This window comes from Peromyscus eremicus, chromosome 6 (genome assembly GCF_949786415.1).
Source record: "Peromyscus eremicus chromosome 6, PerEre_H2_v1, whole genome shotgun sequence".
NCBI classification, from domain to species: domain Eukaryota; kingdom Metazoa; phylum Chordata; class Mammalia; order Rodentia; family Cricetidae; genus Peromyscus; species Peromyscus eremicus.
This window is the reverse complement of record NC_081421.1, coordinates 123,994,030-124,014,376: the sequence shown is the minus strand read 5'-3', so window position 1 is coordinate 124,014,376 and position 20,347 is coordinate 123,994,030. Positions and strand designations below refer to the sequence as shown.

The 20,347-nt window shown below is 42.2% G+C and overlaps 1 protein-coding gene and 1 long non-coding RNA gene across 5 annotated transcripts in view; both read left to right on the top strand.

The window, feature by feature from the left end:
• The window catches only part of St6galnac3 (ST6 N-acetylgalactosaminide alpha-2,6-sialyltransferase 3), a 529,184-nt gene that overhangs the window by 441,412 nt on the left and 67,425 nt on the right, over positions 1-20,347 (top strand). The window lies entirely within an intron of this gene.
• On the top strand, positions 4,270-6,991 carry LOC131913676 (uncharacterized). 3 transcript variants are annotated; one of them, XR_009379952.1, is made up of 3 exons: positions 4,306-4,615; positions 5,252-5,337; positions 6,739-6,991. It is a non-coding gene; the product is annotated as an uncharacterized LOC131913676 (long non-coding RNA). The 3 variants fall into 3 exon arrangements; XR_009379951.1 differs by having other exon boundaries at positions 6,391-6,991; XR_009379950.1 differs by lacking the exon at positions 5,252-5,337 and having other exon boundaries at positions 4,270-4,615.

Here is a 20,347-nt window from a genome sequence, read left to right as displayed (position 1 = left end):
TAAGGTGCTTTTTGTTGGCTTTTTAAAAATCACACACAGCAACAGAAGTAAAACTAGCTCAGTGATAAATACACTAGCAGAACCCATGTCAGCGGGTGAGTTACACGGTGAAGTACATTACATTAAGCTGTTTAAATCCTTAAGATAGTGGAAGATAAGAAATAAGAGGCATGGAAATGTGCAGACAGTGTTGGCACAGGGAGACCAGGCAGGGAGTCAGCAGATGCAGTGGAGACGCAGAATTATGTGGAGGTACCAAGGGGAGACATGTTTCTGTTCTATTAAAACACCCAGGATTCCACACCTGTAATGGTGGTGCATACCTGTAATTCCAATGCAGGAAGTGTAGGCAAGAGGATCAGGAGTTCAAGGGTATCCTCACCTGCATGACTAGCCTGAGGCCCACCTAGCTCTGTGAGACTTTACCTCAAAAAATAAAGTCCAAACAAACAAAATAAAATTCATAGATAGAGTCCATTCACCACCCTCTGATTAAGCTTGAGTAGCTGGAGAATCATTTTTAAAAATTTTACTGTTTGAAGCAATATTCACATGTCTGTAACATGTACCTGTGGTCTTTAGTTCTGCCTAGTCAAGATAGACATGTTATTATGACATTTGAAAACTTTCATTTGCTTAATAAATGATCAAGATCTGTTGTGCATTATAGAATGAATAAATATTTCTACAAACAGGGTCAGAAAGATAATTCTCAAGTTAGCATTGTGTTTTTAAAACTATAAGCATTTAGCCTGATGTACGGAAGAACCAGACACCGTGTAGCTGGCCCCGCTCTTCCCCTGCGGAACTGTGGGGACATGGCAGCTGTATACAGAAGGCAGGCTGCTTTGGTGTTGTGTGGAGTGTTTACAGATGACATGTTTCTGGGATACTAAGAAGGGATTGTTGATGCTCCTGACATTCAGCTTAATCAAGATATGACCCTTCAGCCAACCTAACAATGTTTACATTACACAGACAGAAATGTTCTCTTAATATTCCATTAAATATTTAGCTAACACCACTAAAGCACAGTACAGCAGTAATGTGGCTGTATCAGAATGGGAAATCCATCAGGTTTCTGTCTTGTTTGACAGCCGTGCAGTACACCAGGCAAGAGCAGACCTGCAAAAGGGGGAGAAGGGATGCTTGGCCATGAGCCAGGGGTGAACTAAACCTTTTTTGGTGGTACCACATCCCACACACTGACAACGGTTTGAGCTTGGAGAGGCAGATGCCTGCTACCTGTTTTTTATAGAGATGTCTCAAGGAGCCCCCTGACCATCTCAGGCACTCTCTTTAACTGTTGCTCTCCTCACCCATGCAGTTTCACCCAGTGTGTCCCAAAGCAAGGTAACACTCGGATTTGCATGTCTGGCAATGCCCTTGTAGCAACAGCAGGCATTCTTAAAAAACCTACTTAACTTTTCTGTCCCTAACAAAACAGAAGTACCAACAGCCATAACAGTAATAATGATAGTTCATGTTTATTTAGAATAATGTAGTAAGAGAAAACATTACATATATTGCTTTATTTAATTTACCTGCTGTAGACAGCCATGTTGTTTAGCCCTTCAATATGGGATTTCATTTTCTTACAAATATATGAAACAAAAAACTTACTCCATAGAAAAATAATGTCCATAGAATGGTTATTTATTATTATAGTTTCTAAAAGCATGTTCAACAAAAGTAATTTTTTAATTACTTGCAATCTTTGTAAACAATGACAAATTATTTCAAACTCAAAAACTTCACACCAGAAAAAAAAAGTTACTCTGGATAGTAGAGATAAGTGTTTTTCTTACATTCTGTGCAAAAGGATCCATTAAGCCCCCCATCTTAGTTACTTTTCTGTTGCTGTGGTAAAATACCCACGACAAAAGCAACTTCTAGATGAAGGAGTTGGTTTCGGCTTGTGGGTCCAGAGTCCATGGTGGTGGGAAAGCATGGCACCCAGAACAGGAAGCTGAGAGATCACATCATCGAGCTCAGGCCAGGAGCAGGGAAAACAAACTTGAAGCAGTGGGCGACTGTCAATCAAAGCCTACCTCTAGGGACATCCTTCCTCCAGTAAGGCCACACCGCCTAATCTCCCCAAACAGTGCCACCAAGCAAAGACACATACCCAGGCCTCTGGGGACAGTTCTCATTCAAACCACCATACATCCCAATCCAAGAAGGATAACTGGGTGCCGGATGAGGGAGGGGGCAGCAGTGAGCCATGGTAGACTAGAGTACTTCCGGGTCTCCAGCCAGGATGGTTCTGGGGACACAGCGGGCGGTTCTCTTCTGGACTTCATCTTGCCATCCTGGTTCTCACAGAGAACAGAATGCCTTGTTGAGGTAAACCCCTGGCATGGATTTATCATGAAGCTGAGGAAGTGTTGCCATCCATACCCCTCACTCACATGGACCCCTGTGTAAGGAAGAAGATCACAGAAGATCCTAAATCTCTGTCTCTAATAACTGCTTGGGAATTTTTTTCCTTTACTTTGAACATTTACTTTTGTATCTAGTTTTGTTTTGTTTTGTATTTTTGGTCCTTAACCCTAGGACCCACACAGCCTGAATCCGCCCATGTAGAGAACTTTATTCATAGAAAACATAGGCAGTAATGTCACCATTCACTGAATCCACTGTGGATGGCGCACTGGTCATGGTGGTGGTGCCCAGTCAGTGCGGCAGCTCTACAGTGCTGAAGCATATCCTGTCTTCATAGTCCTTCACCTTTGTCCTATGAACCCACTGCTGACTTTATTTCTTGTGGGAGCCCGTTTTCGGGTTCCTCGTGGCTTTACCCAGCAGGTCTGCATAGAGGATGATTAGGACCACGGGCCTGAGTGCAGGTGTCTGAGATGGTCTGCACTTGGCTGTGCTGGGGGTGGGGGATGGGGGGTGGGGTAGGGGGGTAGGGAGGTGTCTTTTGCTCCACCCCTTGCCGTCTCTATAAATACCCTGGGACAGAGACAGTGGTTGGAATAGGTTCCAGGCCCTCTAGAGGCTATCCTTTATTTTCTATCTGTTTATCTCCGCCATATAAATCCTTCTAATATTTCCTGATGCTCGCACTTAAGAAAACTCTGGGGAACTGTGGGGTTGGTGGTTAAACGCCCCACAATTTCTCTGTCTTCTTTCCACTGTGAATTACTCCCTTTTAAGAAAACTCACACACTTCACAACTCTTCCTAGCCTTGCTGGTCCCCAAACAGTGCCAGGGTGTATGGGAAGAGGATCAGTCAGTGCCCTCCTCGTGTGTGTGTGTGTGTGTGTGTGTGTGTGTGTGTGTGTGTGTGCGTGTGCGTGGGAAGGGGTCAGCGCCCTCCTGGTGTGCGTGGGAAGGGGTCAGCGCCCTCCTGGTGTGCGTGGGAAGGGGTCAGCGCCCTCCTCGTGTGCGTGGGAAGGGGTCAGCGCCCTCCTCGTGTGCGTGGGAAGGGGTCAGGACCCTCCTCGTGTGCGTGGGAAGGGGTCAGCACCCTCCTGGTGTGCGTGGGAAGGGGTCGGTGCCCTCCTCCTGTGCGTGGGAAGGGGTCAGGACCCTCCTCGTGTGCGTGGGAAGGGGTCGGTACCCTCGTGTGCGTGGGAAGGGGTCGGCGCCCTCCTCGTGTGCGTGGGAAGGGGTCAGGACCCTCCTCGTGTGCGTGGGAAGGGGTCGGCGCCCTCCTCGTGTCCTACAGGAAGCCACCAAAAGCTTGTGATGAAGACAGAACCAGAAAAGAGACTAGAAGCAGGGAGACTAGGGAGGAATGGTTAGAAGAGGAAAAGCTGGGCTGGAGGGGTGGCCCAGCAGGTAAGAGCACTGGCTGCTCTTCCACAGGACCTGGATTCACTTCCCGCACCCACATGCTGGTTCACAACCATCGGTAACTCCAGTCCAAGGGGATCAGATGCCCTCTTATATTCTCAAAAGATAAATAAAAACATTACAAGTGTTTTTTAATAAGATAGGAAATAGAAGAAAAGATAGTGAAAGCCGTTCATATTTGAAGCATCCATAATAAAAGGCCTATGACAGAAACCTCCAAGACTGGAAGATACTGTAAGGGATGTTGGATACAGCAGAGTCAAACCCCAGCCTGCAAGTGTCCCCCATTATTGACATAGTGAAGTAACCTGCCAAGGGACGGGGCTTCGCAACTAAAAGATAAAGGGCCATATACACTAGGTCCAGTTTCTTTCTTCAGCCCTCCAGCCTCAGGGCCCTTCCTGTGACTGGAGGACTCCTCTGGGCGCCATCCCATAGCGTTGTCCCTCAGATGTTACCGGAGCACAAAGGGCTCTCCAGGACAGACGCCTGCTGATGACGCCACAGCTTCCCCTTACCCTACTGCAGCCTCCGTCTGGCACTTGCGTTTGTCATCATCAGAAGGCTTGTTTGCCTCCTCCAGGGAAAGTGTACTGAAGGTCTGATCTAGTGGCTGCTGAATATCCAACACGGAGAATAACACCAGGTACAAATTAGTGCCTCAGTGACAGTGACCCACGGGGTCCTCAGTTTCAGCGAAGGAGGTTCCACACTGCAGCATCCGACTGTTTCAGGCAATCCCAGGCGGATGCCACTCTGTGCTCAACAAATGGGCTTTGAAAGAAAGGAAGCAACGGAATGGCAGTGAAGGTAAAGGGACAGTGTAGGAGAAAGGATATTAATAAATCCTTAATTCTCCTTGTGGAGAGCAAAGAGATGCACTGCCTTTAGGGGCTGTCTGGACCAAATTGAGTATGTTGTTTAGAGCCCTCTTATTTGGGGACTTTAACGTTTCACAGCACCATAATACATTAAGTTGGAATTTCAATAGCAGGTTTAATATACCATGCAAGCTAGTGTAGACACTCAGATTATACATATTCATGGGATCAAACACAGCCTCACTTCTGAGATGACGGGCAAAGTAGAGTATCAACAAGAGAACAACAATCAAAGAAACAGGGGGTACTTCAATTGCTATTTACTTACGACATCTTACTAGGGAAAATAAGCAAAATGAAAGATCATTTCTAATGATAACCTAGAACTAACAAAACAATGTTCCAAGCTGTCATATTTTTCCTTCTTATACAATAAAGCATTTTAAAGCAGCACCATGAGGCAGCATTTCCGCCAGATGCAGTGATATCTAAATTCAAAGTTGGTTAATAATACTGCAGCTTTAATTCCTTCCCAAAGATATCCCTTGAACAGCTCAAATCAAATCAAGCCAGTACTTGTGGGACATAGGTATCTCTATTGGATCTTTGTATTTTCATTTCCAAGAACCTCCTGCAGATTGCAGTTATTTACCTTGACAGTCCTTCAGTCCAGAGTGGATGTGGAACTTCATAATCAGTCTGTAGGCTATGGTAAGTTGAGCCCAGCCTTCCCACACACTCTAGCATGCGAGTGTCAACTCATGTCAGGACCACAGGCTCGCTAAGGAATTTGTGTTATGTTTCCCCTGACAAATAATTTTGCGCCGTTGTGGCTTAGTACTTCTTTTCTATGGTGAAAATAAGATGATTGTGGCCTTGAGTTCTTAGGACGGTGGGAAGAGGGGCTTTGTAAATCAAAGATGAAGAAAACACTTTGAACTCAGGGCCGGCCAGAATTCTTTCTGGATTCCCTGTCGGCCTGCTACCTGTAGGATGCCCAGCTCACTTGCTGTGAGCACGAGGGATGCTGCATCTATTATACCACTTCATCTTGAAGGCCACCTTGTGGAGCCAATGTCTTTACATTCTATTTGCAAAACTGAAAGTTCTCTAGTGGCTTACACAAGGCACTCAGGGCACGTTGGTCCTTCATGGACATCCACACATCTCTCCTGAACATTCAACTGATTTGTATGAGAAGCAGTTCATGTTGTTTTAACACACCATCGTCGTCTCCACCTGTAGAAACTCTGTGAAAGGCCTGTGGCCAAGCCTGCTTCTGTTCACATACCTAGTTTCCACCAGGTGCTCTCTTTGCACACAGTCTCTCAGCATGAGGGCTTTCCGCAGAGCCAGGGCTTTCTCCTTGTAATTTAGAATGTCAACAGGAGCTCAGCTATATTGAACCAGTGTGTAGACTAACGCCCACTGTAGCACATATGTAACCATTCCATGCACACTGGCATTGTGTACCCCCCAGTGACAGCAGACTGAGGTTCCTCCTTCCAGAGAAGAGGCCATGGGCAGGGGCTGTGGAAACCTTGACACACAATACATTCCTCAGCATGCAGGTGCATTAATGAGCCCAAATCCCAGGTTTGCGGATGCCACTGTCCATGCATCAAAGCAGAGGCATCTGGAGTGCGGGTGGAAATGCGAGTCACATCGACACCTGCATTAAATGTTTCCTGAAACCCACCGCAAAAGGTTCATTTTCCAAATGGGTTTTGTTAATTTAATTTATTTTGTTCTTTTTGTGGCTAGAAAGTTAGAGGAAAATTGAGATGAAGAAACGGGGTTAAGCTGCCCCAGGGGATGGCTTGTCTGAAGACCACTTTCCAGGCAGGGGACTGCAGATAGAGCACACCGTAATGACTACTGCTTGTCAAAGGATCTGATGTGTGTTTTGCAGAATAAAACAGCTCGTATTTTCAGCACTTGATAAACCGTTCTCCAGGGAAATGAATGAAGGCTGCACACCGCTGTCTCTGCCGCCTAAACACACACTTGTTTGAAGCAAAGGCAGCAAAAACACAAGGCAGAACAAACCCCCTGCTGCCGCTGCTTGCCGCTTACATTTTCTTTCTGTAGCATGTTTTCTTGTCTCGGCAGAAAACAAGTTCAGGAAATACAGAGGAGGAAATATTCCAGCCTGAAAATGGATTTGGGCTTGGCGAAACTGAATGAGGCGAAACGTGGAAGGTCACCCGTTTAGTCAAGTTTAGGGGTTCCGCCAGATGAGCCTGGTCAGATTCCAGATGGCTCAAGAGAAGCCTGTGTCGGTCCCACTGAGGAATTAGCCCAGACAAATCCAAAGAAGATCCACAGGCAAATAAAAACTGGCACACATTCTAAATTAATTCACAATACTGTTGGGTACAGATGTGACTTTATTATCAAGGCAACTTTAGATGTAGTGGATACTTGATTGCTTGAGGGACAGGGAAACACAACCTCCCCCTACATAATTACTCTCTTAGGAGCACAATACAATTAAAACCACTTGGGCTGGTGTGTAGGGATCACCTTCTATTTCCTTCTGCCCTGCATATTATTTATGGTTGTGGGTTGGGTTATACCCTGAATATCACATTTCTCACAAGAAACAACACTGAGTAATTGGCTGCTGCCGGGCTCACTGCTCAACACTGAGTCATTTTGATTAGAGCCATATTTTATCACTTGAGCTACTTTAGGTTTTTCAAGCTGTGAAAACCCTGTTCTTGCATTTGATCTTCATAAAATCGAGGAAAGCCCTCTCTGCTGCCTGCTTGAGATGCTTAGTCTTACTGCAACCTGATGTGCCGTGTTTTATTGACACTCATGGGAGACCCGCCCTTTCCTGGATGGAGATGGAAGAGGAGGGGATTGGGGGAGTGAGAGGGGAGGGAATGGGGGAGGGAATGGAGGAGTGAGAGGGGAGGGAATGGGGGAGGGAATGGGGGAGGGAATGGAGGAGTGAGAGGGGAGGGAATGGGGGAGGGAATGGGGGAGGGAATGGAGGAGTGAGAGGGGAGGGAATGGGGGAGGGAATGGGGGAGGGAATGGGGGAGGGAATGGGGGAGGGTGGGGGCTGGGATGTAAAATAAACAGATGAATAATAAAAAAATCAAGTGTCCTGGTTAGCTCTTCCAGATCAAGGCAATCTAAGTCACTGGATGTTTTCTGTGTGGGCCTGGGTGGAAACCCGAGCCATTCTCTGTATAAAGCGCCAGAAGTAATCAGTCTAATTCAGATAGCCAATCCCGCCACACATGAGCAGCCTGGATGGAAACCTGAGCCATTCTCTGTATAAAGCACTAGAGAAGGGCTGGGCCATGCTCTCAGCTCCAGAAGTAATCAGTCTAATTCAGATAGCCAATCCCGCCACACATGAGCAGCCTGGGTGGAAACCTGAGCCATTCTCTGTATAAAGCACTAGAGAAGGGCTGGGCCGTGCCCTGAGCTCCAGAACTAATCAGTCTAATTCAGATAGCCAATCCCGCCACGCGTGAGCAGGCCTGCACTTGTGTTAGTAGAGCTAGCAATGCCCATCTTAAATCAATAAGGACTTTAAACTTTAATGAAATACCTTTATAAAAATATCTTTATGAAATATAAATCTTTATGGAATATCATTAAAATAGTAGCAGGCAGTTCTTCACCTTCACTTCAGGTACTCAGTCCTCAAACAAAAGGCTTGATCTCATCTCCTTTCCTATCTTTATCTTCCTTTGTTACTGATTTTTTTAATGCTACATGGGAAGTTTTGTAGTCCCGTCATTTGTTAATCCCCTATCCCCGATACCACTTCATACTCTAATACCAGAGAAGAAGCATGGGCCTGCAGGAGCTCCTTCCCTAGTTTCTTCAGGGATTTTCTTATGAATGGATTTGGGGTTTGTCAAAGGCCATTTGTAAATCCACTGAGATAATTGTACAATTTCTGCCTTAACACTTACAATTTTACATGTGCAGAAACATCCCTGAATCCCTGGGATGAAGCCCACTTGGTCATGGCAAGTGGCCTTTCTGATGTGCAGCTGAATTCTGTTTGCAAGTATTTTACTGAGAAGTTTTGCATCCGTGTTCAACAGGGAGATAATGATTTTCCTTTTCGTTTTGTTTACTTTATTTATTTATTTATCTATTTATCTATTTATCTATTTATTTATTTATTTATTTATTTATTTATTTATTTATTTATTTATTTATTTTACTGCATCTGTATCCAGTTTGGGTATCAGAGTAACACTGATTTTTATAAGGTGAATTGGTAGTGTCTCCTTCCTGTCTGTTTTATGGGATAGTTGAAGGAGCATTGGTGTCAGCTGCACTCTGAATCTCTGGTAGGGTCAGCAGTGCAGCCGTGTGTGCTGGGACATTTTCAGGTGGGTGGCTTCCTGCCATTGCAGGTCATTGTCTACTGTGTTTAAGTCGCTAAGTCCTTGGTTAATCTTAGGAGGGCCAATGAGCTTAGAAATTACTGCTAGACTCTTTGGTTCTTTCGGAATGTAGTTTTTCAAAATATGCCTAATTATCTCTTGAATTTCATTGGTTTCTGCTGTTACATCTCCCATTTATCACTAATTTTATTCACTTGAATCTTCTCTTTCCTCTTGTTTGGCCAACAATTTGTTAATCCTGTTTATATTTTCAGATAACCAACTCTTAGTTTCTTTTGTTCTTTGTATTATTTTTTCATTTTCATTTCATTGATTTATGTCCTGATTTTTATTACTTCTTTCCACCTGTTGACTGAAGGTTTGTCTGTGTCTTTTTTCTGAGTCCTAAAGTAATCATTAAGTTATTTATTTGAGAGTGCTCTGATTTGCTAATGTGCATCCTTATAAACTTCCCTCTCAGAACTGCTTTTATTGTATCCCACAAGTTCTACTGTGTTTTGTTGTCATTTTTATTTGATTCTAGAAAGTTTTAAATTTTCCTCCTGACTTAAGGACACTATAGTCAGTAATATGTTATTTGGTCTTTATGAGTTTGTCTGTGTGTAGCCTCTCTTGCTTTTGATTTATTTGATTGTGATCATATGTAATACAAATTATTTCAATTTTCTTATATTTATTACTACTTTGTATTCTAAAATGTGATCTATTTTAGAGAAAGTGTCATGGCCTTCTGAGAGTGTTTATTCTTCACTGTTTGGCTAGAATGTTCTGTAGACGTCTGTTAAGTACATTTAATCTGAATGTCACTGAATTCCGATGTTCCTTGTTGATTGTTTTTCATCTGTTGGTGAGAGTGGAGTACTGAGGTCACCCACTGCTATGTTAGGTTGATCTGTTCCTTTGCTGCTGGCAGTGTGTGTTTCATGAAATAGACTGTATTAATGTTTGGAGTGTGCAATTGTTAGCTGTAATTGTCAGATTGGTCCAACCTAAACTCACCCAGGCAAAGAGTCTCCATGGCCTGTGGCATGTATAGGGGGGACTGTCATAAATTAATTGAAGTGGAAAGATCCAGCACACTGTGGGTGGCACCATTCCCTAGGCAAGGACTCCTGAACTCCAAGAGTGGAGAAATCAGGCTGAGCACAAGCATGGGAGCACACGTGCATTCATTCTCTCTGCTCTCGGCTGTGGATGTGATGTAGCTGGCATGTGTGCAGGGGTCAGAAGACAATTTTGTGGAGTCATCCTCTCTTTTCACCATGTGGTGAATCAAACTCAGTTCAGGAGGCTTGCACAGCAAGCACCCTTTTCTCTTGAGCCATCTTGCTGGCCCCAAGCTTGATGAGCATTTCCCTTTATCAATATAATATCTTTTTTATTTCTTCTGACTAATTTTAGTTTAAAGCCTGTTTTGTCAGATAGTGGTATAGTTTCATCTGTTTGTTTTCTAATTCCATCTGTTTGGAATGCCCTTTCCCACATTTTCAACCTAAAACTGTGTCTTTGCTAATGAGGTATGTTTCTTGCAGGTGACAAACAAATAGATCCTATGGTTTTCTTTTTTGTGATAAGAATAAGCTAGCTGGGCTCAAGAGATGGCTCAGTGGTTAGGAATGTGCACTACTCTTTCAGAAGAGCTGAGTTCAGTTCCAAGCATCCTTATTGGTGGCTTACAAGCCTGTAACTCCTAGCTCCAGGGAGATCTGATGGCTCTGGCTTCTGTAGTCTCCTATAGTCATGAGCATATAGCATGTATGTATTATTTTATTAAAAATAAAAGCATCTTAATAAAAAGATATGCTGGTCCATGTTTGATTGCATGATTGAGATCACTGATGTTTAGAGTTATTATTGAAAGATCTATATTCAAATGACACTTGATACTTTGCTTTATTTGCTTATATTTGCTTTAGTGCCCTAATATGTTTTGTTTTTTCCTGTGGCCTCATAAATGTGTTTTTTTTTTTTTTTCTCTTAGTGTGTAGGATTTTGCCGAGTATCTTTTGTAGTGTTGGCTTGGTGGTCTAATCTTCTTTTCATTTTTTCCATAGTGTTTATGATGGAACATTTTCTTCCTTCTTCAGTTATGAAGGATAGTGTTGCTGAATATAGTACTATGAGTTGGCAGTTATGTGGTTCCGTGCCCAGCCCTCCCAGGCTATGGAGCTTCTGCTTAGAGATCTTGTGTTATTCTCGTGGGTTTGCTTTTCATTGTGACTTGGTTCAGCTCTCCTATTCCTGCTTTGTCCTCTGTACTTAGTGCTTTGACTTTAGGATGATATGACAAGGTTGTTTGATGGACCCTTGTATCTGTGGTTCTAAACACCTCCTTTATCTTGATGACCGCCTTTCCTTAGATTTGGAAACTTTTCTGTATGATCTTGCTGAATATATTTTCTGTGTATTTAATTTGCACTTCTCATTCTTCTCTGCTCATGATTCATAAATCCAGTTTTTAATAGTGTCCCATAGATCTTGCATGTTGTTTGTACCTTCTGATTAATTAGTTATTGTCTAAATGTGTTAATTCATCTCTCCTGTCTTTAAACACTGATGTTCTGTCTTCTACTTTATCCTTTCTGTTGCTAAGGAATTTTAAATTTCATTTATTAAAGTTTTACTTTCAAAATTTCAATTTGATATTTTTCAGCATTTCTATCTCTTTATTGAATTCCTCTTTAATGTCCTGTATTGATGTCCTTCTTTTTCTTTGGGGAGGGGGAGTTTCAAAACAGAGTGTAGCACAAATCTTAAATGGTCTTATTAATAAAAACAACTCAGGATCCAGATATAGGGGTAATAGTTGAGACATTAAAGAGACAGAACAAGCCATAGCTAACCTCACCTCGACAACTCCTCATTGGATCCCCTTTCCATGAATCTTCAGACTGAAAGCTTCTGAGTCCTCACTGGAATGAATCTCAGCTGAACTGCTGCTAAAAAGTCTAAAAGCTTAAAAAGCCTCTAGTTCCTGGTCCTCACACCTTATATACCTTTCTACTTCTTGCTATCACTTCCTGGGATTAAAGGCATGTGTCTTTCCCAAGCAAGACACGAGATCTCAAGTGCTGGGGATTAAAGGTGTGTATCACCATGCCTGGCTGTTTCCAGTGTGGCTTTGAACTCACAGAGATGCAGATGGATCTCTGCCTCTGGAATGCTAGGATTAAAGGCGTGTGCTACCACTGCCTAACCTCTATGTTTAATATAGTGGCTGTTCTGTTCTCTGACCCCCAGGTAAGTTTTTTGGGGTGCACAATATATCAAGCACAACAGGGTTTCTCTGTATAGTCCTGACTGCCCTGGAAACTCACTCTGTAGACCAGGCTGGCCTCAAATTCACAGAGATCCACCTGCCTCTGCCTCCCTGGGATTAAAGGTGTGCATCACCACAACCACCATCTGGCTGACTTCCTTTTTAAAAATTCAACTATTTGCTTATATTTTTTAATTAATTTAGGAGTTTGTGTCCTCTTTTGTTTTATTGAACATACTTATAATCATTCTTTTGAACTCTTTGTCCAGGATTTCACCTAATTCATTCTCATTTGAATCCATTACTGTGGAATTTTCTTCCAGACCTTCCTAGATACCTGCTTCTCAGGGATCTTTTAAAAATGGCTTTTTGCCAGTGTTCCAGTTTAGTGCCAAGAAGAAAGGATTTTCTCAGCCCACAAGTAGTATGCAGACCTCAAGGATCCTGTCCAGCTGAGTACAAATCTGCTGAGCAATGGATGCATTTAGTGCTGACAGAGGTTTTGAGCCTCTGATTTTGCCTCCACTCTGATCTCTTTGTTTCTTAACATACTTGTTACTGGAAGAACAGTGCTATGTGATATTTTATTTGTGCTAAAATGTGATTTTATTTGTATGTTAATAAATAAAGTTGCCTGGGGATCAGAGCTAAGAGCAAGCCATTTAGCAGAAGTCCAGTGGTGGTGGCACACGCCCTTAATCTGATCACATGGCAGGCATCTGTGTGTTCAAGGACACAGCCAAGCGGTGACTCAAACCTTTCATCTCAGTATGAACAATAGAGACCATACACAGGCAGTGATGAGGAGGTCATGTGGTTGGGTTTAGAACCAATGAGAAGGCAGAACAGAAAGGCAATAAAAAAACAGAACATAGGAAGAAGGTCTCTAGGACAGCAGCGAGTGGTAAGATAAGGTGGTCTTAGCTCTTGGCTACTGCTCTGATCTTTGGGCTTTTAACTCTTTATTTGGCTCTGTGTTTCTTGTTTAATAAGACCGTTTAGAATTTCATCTACACAGTGAATTTTTTTTTTTTTTTAGCCTTTTTCTTTGTCGTAAGCAGAGGTCCTGAGCTTTGTAGTTTCCTAAACTCTGCATGTTAGCAGAGCATTCCCAAGTCAGGGCTGAGCCTTTACAGCTTGACTCTGCACTCCCCATCCTCCTGTTATTCTTTATAAAGTTTCTGTCACCCTCCACTATTGGAACTAATGTATTTTCACCGTTACATAAAGAAACTGCTTTCTCACTATCCCCAGTTTATTATCAAGCTGTCTGTATGTGGGTGTCTTCCACCATCTTAAGTCCTTCACCTCAGTAATTGGATCATTGTATGGAATTTTTAAACGACTCATATACTTTAGGAATGTGTAATGTTCAAGTGGGACTATTATAATAGAGTTGAGATTTTTTCTATCCCCACTGCACTGAAGATGTAGCTGAGTAACTGAACCTCCAATCACATGCTCTAGGTGCTGGGCCTGCTCTTCAACACTACTCTGGGTATAGAATCCTACCTGCATGAGCACCCACAACTGGTGGATAGGCCTGCTGTGACATACAGGAATATTCAGTTTAAAACAATTGCCCTTTCAACTCCAGTCATTTTGGGGAAAGTAGAGGAGCAGCGGTAGTGTAGTGTATACTCAGAAATTAGTAATTAAGGGTAAGAATGTAAAGAATATAAACAGAGTAGGACTAAAAATTAGCATGAGAGAAATGGAGAAAAAAAGAAGTGGGTACCAATAAAAACAAGAGGAGGAGACACGGTAGCTCCAGCTAAAGGCAGAGTGCAAAGAGAAGGAGGCCAACAAGTGCAGTTGGAAAGCCTGATACAATCCAGCGCTCAGAAGGCTAAGAGACCTCCCTTCCACAGCTCAGGCCAACTTGTGTTCTTAAAAAAAAAAAAAAAGAAGAAGAAGAAGGTCTCAAAATGAGAGAGGAGGACTAGCTAACCAGGGACCCTTCCCCTGGTTCTTTCTCTTTCCATTCACCACCCTAAAAGCAGATGACTCTATCTAGATCATGGCTTTAGTTACTACTTTTTCGTTCATATCATCAGTTCATTGCAGATTCTGACCCAAGTATCAGCCATCTAGACATCTATCCTTCAGTATCCTTGTAGGTAGCAGAAACTCCCAGTGCCCATGACTAAGCACACACTCCAGAGCTGCTGCTTGGTTTATATCCTAACCTTGATGATGGTAGGGCCTTCTATCTCACTAAAGTCAGAATCTCGAATATGGAAGTGTCTTCTACCATCCCCTGTGTTCGCTTTCATAGCACATCTTACCTATTCTGCTCAGACCTCTACCTTCTTTTTACCTGACATTTCCCACTTAATTACTACTAGATCTTCTAAAACATTATTGCTTCCAGAATAGACAAAACAACCAAACCAAAACAAAACAAATCCAATCCACATTGCATCCTTAATTTAAATCATTCACTGGTTCTTTCCTGTTTCTAGACCTTAGCTTAACCTAAGAAACTTGTGAATAATTGGGCCTCAATGTATCCACTCTTCTCCATGGCTCACTCTTCTTACCCAAACATCTACATCAGACTACTTTGATTTTTAGAGGTTTATCAAACCTTTTTTAGACTACTTTGTGTTTTCCTTTGCCATGGGGTATACACCAAACTCTTTATTGTATATCTTCATCTCAGACCAGTTATTACCTCTATTGAGAAGCCTTGCTTAGAAACCCCTCTGAGGGTCACATACCCTCTCTCATACCTGCACACACTGCTGGACTCTTGAATGGCAATTCCCTACTCACTTTCATTTGAGCATCTTGTGTTGAGATGCTCTACTCTGAGTTACTCCATGCTGTGTAAAACAGTGGTTTTTGATTGCATTACCCTAAGAGACTCCACAAGCAGAATTTGAATCCCATTTAAGGGAGGATGACTGCAGTGTCTGGGTGGACTCAGAAACTGTACCATCTGTTAGGTATCATGTATCTATTACAAACTAATAAATGATTTTTCTGGGACTACATATGCCAGAAACATAGACAAACAGGCTCATGTCTTTCCACAGTTCTCAGAATTTATTGAATAACAATCAGTTCAAAAGATTTAGAAATTTCAGTGACAGACATTTATCATAAAGTGAGCTCTGCTGCAACCTTATAACTTGTATTCATTCTGTAACCTATATATATGTATAGAGATATGTAGGTAAATTTACTGTGTGATGTGTGATGTAGGAGTTAATATTAGTAATTAAGATAAGAACAAATAACCTGCATTTACTCCTGGAGCTAGGCCTGGTGCTTGACTGTGGATCTCTGCATCTACTTCCATCAGTTACTGGATGGAGGCTCTATGATGACAGTTAGGGTATTCACTGATCTGATTACTGGAGTAGGCCATGTCAGGCACCTTCTCCACTGTTGCTAGTAGTCTAAGGTGGGGTCATCCTTGTGGATTCCTGGAAACTTCCCTAGCACCGGGTTTCTCCCTGTTCCCTTAATGTCTCTCTCTATCATGGTATCTCTTTGCTTGCTCTTCCACTCTATCCCTGTTCCAGCTCGACCATCCCATTCCCTTATGTTCTCATCCTCCATCCCCTACCCTCCATTGCCCACCTCTTACCCCCAGTTTGTTCATGGAGATCTCATCTATTTCCCCTTCCCAGGGTAATTCATGCATCCCTCTTAGGGTCCTCCTTGTTAGCTAGCTTCTCTGGAGCTGTGGGTTATAGTCTGGTTATCCTTTGCTTTACATCTAGTATCCACTTACGAGTGCGTACATAACACGTTTATCTTTCTGAGTCTGGGTTACCTCACTCAGGATGATATTTTCTAGTCCCATCCATTTGCCTGCAAATTTCATGATGTCATTGTTTTTTCTCTGCTGAGTAGTACTCCATTGTGTATATGTACCACATTTTCTTTATCCATTCTTCAGTTGAGGGGCATCTAGGTTGTTTCCAGGTTCTGGCTATTATGAATAGTGCTGCTATGAACATAGTTGGGCATGTGTCCTTGTGGTAAGATTGAGCATTCCTTTGGTATATGCCCAAGAGTGGTATAGCTGGGTCTTAATGAAGATTGATTCCCAATTTTTTGAGAAACCACTATACTGATTTCCAAAGTGGCTGTACAAGTTTGCACTCCCACCAACAGTGGAGGAGTGTTCCTCTGGCTCCACATCCTCTCCAACACAAGCTGTTATCAGTGTTTTTTATCTTAGCCATTCTGACAGGTGTAAGATGGTATCTCACAGTCATTTTGATTTGCATTTTCCTGATGACTAAGGATGTTGAGCAATTCCTTAAATGTCTTTTGGGCATTTGAGATTCTTCTATTGAGAATTCTCTATTCAGCTCTGTAGCCCATTTTTAAATTGGATTGTTCAGTAATTTGATGTCTAGTTTCTTGAATTCTTTATATGTTTTGGAGATCAAATCTCTGTCAGATGTGGGGTTGGTGAAGATCTTTTCCCATTCTGTAGGCTGTCATTTTGTCTTATTGACAACATCCTTTGCCCTACAAAAGGTTCTCTGTTTCAGGAGGTCCCATTTATTAATTGTCAATCTCAGTGTCTGTGCTACTGGTGTTATATAAGTGGTCTCCTGTGCCAATGTATTTAAGACTACTTTCTCTTCTATCAAGTTCAGTGTAACTGGATTTATGTTGAGGTCTTTGATCCACTTGGACTTGAGTTTTGTGCATGGCGATAGATATGGATATCTATGTTGACATCCAGTTATGCCAGCACCATTTGTTGAAGATCCTTTCTTTTTTCCATTGTACAGTTTTGGCTTCTTTGTCAAAAATCAGGTGTTCATTGGTGTGTGGATTAATGTCAGGGTCTTCAATTCGATTCCATTGGTCCACGTGTTGGTTTTTATGCCAATAACAAGCTGTTTTTATTACTGTAGCTCTATAATAGAGCTTGAGGTCAGGGATCGTGATGCCTCCAGAGGTGGCTTTATTGTACAGGATTGTTTTAGCTATCCTGAGTTTTTTGTTTTTCCATATGAAGTTGAATATTGTTCTTTCCAGGTCTGTGAAGAATTGTGTTGTGATTTTGATGGGGATTGCATTGAATCTGTAGATTGCTTTTGGTAAAATTGCCATTTTTACTATGTTAATCCTACCTATCCATGAGCATGAGAGATCTTTCAATTTTCTGACATCTTCTTCAATTTCTTTCTTCAGAGACTTAAAGTTCTTGTCATACAGGTCTTTCAGTTGCTTGGAGTAACCCTAAGGCTGTTGTAAAGGGTGATGTTTCTCAGATTTCTTTCTCAGCCTGTTCATCATTTCTGGCATAGTGTGCTCATGACACATGGCACACTCACAAAGTGTTTAGAACCAATGAACCAAAGACTGAATATACAGGTGAACCCCTCTTGAACTCAGGACCCCCAAAGAGCTGTTGACCAGTATTGATGTACTGTTAAAGGAGAAAAATTTTATTTTCTGAAGGCTACAGGGATTCACGTGCCCATAGGAGGTCTTCACAGCCTTGATGTTCTCACCAGCTACATCACCTCTCTTTAGCAATGATGTTTTCATAGAGAAGTGTGTTGAGTTCTTCACCTCCATGAACCCTGTTCCCATGCTTCTGCACACCACAAGTATTTACACTCTTACACATGCAAACATTTGTTTTTCCTACATAAAGAGACAGAGAGTAGCTAGGGTTATAAATGTCCATGGCATCTGTGGGAGCTGATGTGCTTTGCTTGCTGTATATAAAGAATGGCTGAATTTGTTGTCGCCCTGTTATTGTTGTGTTAATTTGAAACTGTTGTAGTACTCATTATACTTTGTACTGTTTTATAGTTTTTAGGATAATGATTTGTGCAACACATAGACACATTTACTAATTCTTTACTAGGAAAAAAGATGATTTCTGTAGGGATGTGTGAGATGTTCTGTGTTGTCTTACAGAGACTCTCTTTAAAATAATTGCCCTTCTAAACAAAACTCTTAATGTTAGTATCCCTCCCTATTCTCTCTCTCTCTCTCTCTCTCTCTCTCTCTCTCTCTCTCTCTCTCTCTCTCTGTGTGTGTGTGTGTGTGTGTGTGTGTGTGTGTGTGTGTGTGTGTATGTTTGGCATATTTTGTTAAGCAAATTTCATTTCATGATGAGAAAATAATTTCTTAAATTCAACAAAAACATCAGTCAGGATTGACTGATTGTTTTCTCCCTCCCTCCTTCCCTTCCTTTCTTCCTTCCTTCTGTCCTTCCTTCCTGTCTTTCATGTTTCATTTTATTTGAAATTTATATCCAAGCCCCTGGTAGAATGATTGCATTTATAATTTTCATGAACTTTCTTTTTTCTTACCTATCTCAATTAAGTCTCAGCCTCCAATTTAGTTTATAAACAATATATGAAATTGTCTTAGCCATACAACATTCCCTTTCCTTTCTTTATAATACATGAAGACAATTGACCTCGTTGACTGAATTAGTGCCCACACATATTTACTACTGTTTAGTGCATGAATTAGTGAACTTTCAAGGCCAGATAAAGATAAGAAACAAGACTGAAACTGTAATTAGCAGTTTTTGATTGTTAAATATCTGGTAGTTTTCCCAAGAATTCTTAATCGTCCACATGACTAAGACTTTATATCCTTATGTCACCTGCCTCTGCCCCCCCCATCACCAATTTTGGAAAGAATTCTGTCAGATCACCAGATGTACACTGTTAGCTACTGAAGAATCTCTGGGCTGTCTCTTTAGCTGCTCTGTGAATACACTCATTTATCTCCTCATTTGTTTTTAAGGCAATGCTGTCTGGGTAATCATGTGTGAATCTTTATTGAACACTTATGGATGAGCCACCTGTTCTTACAAATTAGCTGAGTTCTCGAGAAGGCCCAAATTAGTGAATTAGTTGATGAAGGAAATTTGTTGCAGAGACAGCAGGCAGCTAAGGACTTTTTCAGCTTGTCAAAGGTATTGTTAGTCTCTGAGACTGGTGAGGAATCACAAAGATACCAAATGAACAATTCTAGGCAGTGACCCAATACCTTAAGCTCCCTAGAAGAAAGTGAAATTGCCAGTCACATCACTTGAAGAGATCTTTGCTGATCTCAGGCCATCATCTAGAAAGTTGGCTAACTTTTGTAGAAGTAAAAAATTTTCCCCACTGATCAATGTGAAGATCAGGAGAGAATCACAGAGAAACTTGTGGGGAAGTAGGCTTTCTCATCCACTTGTGCATCTGGCCACTTTAGACATCGACCAAACCTTAGAAATCACTCTGCCCTCTTATACCCAGGATGGTGTGAAGCCTTTGCTTCCCACAGTCACTTAAGTGATGAACAATTCCAGTGGGTGGAGCTGCCCTCTTGAACATTGCATTGGCTTCTAGTTAGGCTTCTAGAAGTTAGGACGAATGTAATACTACAAACCCAGAGCATTTGAGTCACTTTCCTGCACATTAGAAGTCCCCTAGTTGTCTCCCTGCAGCTTCACATTCTGTGTCAACACTCAAGTAGTGCTCTTACTTCTGAGGGAGCAGGGCTCTGTGTACACAGCGCTGTAAAAGGAGCAACCCGGGTGGGTACCTTAAATGTCTTCTCTCCCAAGTCCTGTAGGTGACACTGTGACTTGTATCATATTGCCTTGGTTTCATTCACTCAGGAAAGAGGAAAGATACATCTTTGATTCAAGTTTTCTGGAGATACTGGGCTAAACTGTGTGCAGATGTTGCCAGTGAGATATCCTGTCTCCTTTTATTTTTGTATCATGGAGGTTATAAAATTTCATTTTAGAAACTAGAAACAGTTTTTACAGTGTGTGTGTGTGTATGTGTGTGTGTGTGTGTGTGTGTGTGTGTGTCCGTGTCCGTCTGTCCATCCGCATGCACATGTGGTGGTCAGAGCACAGCTAACAGGAGTCTGTTTTCTCCTTCCATCATCTTCCACTTGCACTCTGGAGGTTGAACTCAGGCCGCAGAAATTGAACTAGGGTCATCAGAGTGACAGCACAGAGTCAGAGTCCTTACTGACCAAGCCATTTCACTGGCCCATAGAAACAGCTGTAAAAATGGAAAAGTCTAAAGAAGAAAGTCTAAACATGTCTCTGAGTTTCATATGTGTGTGCGTT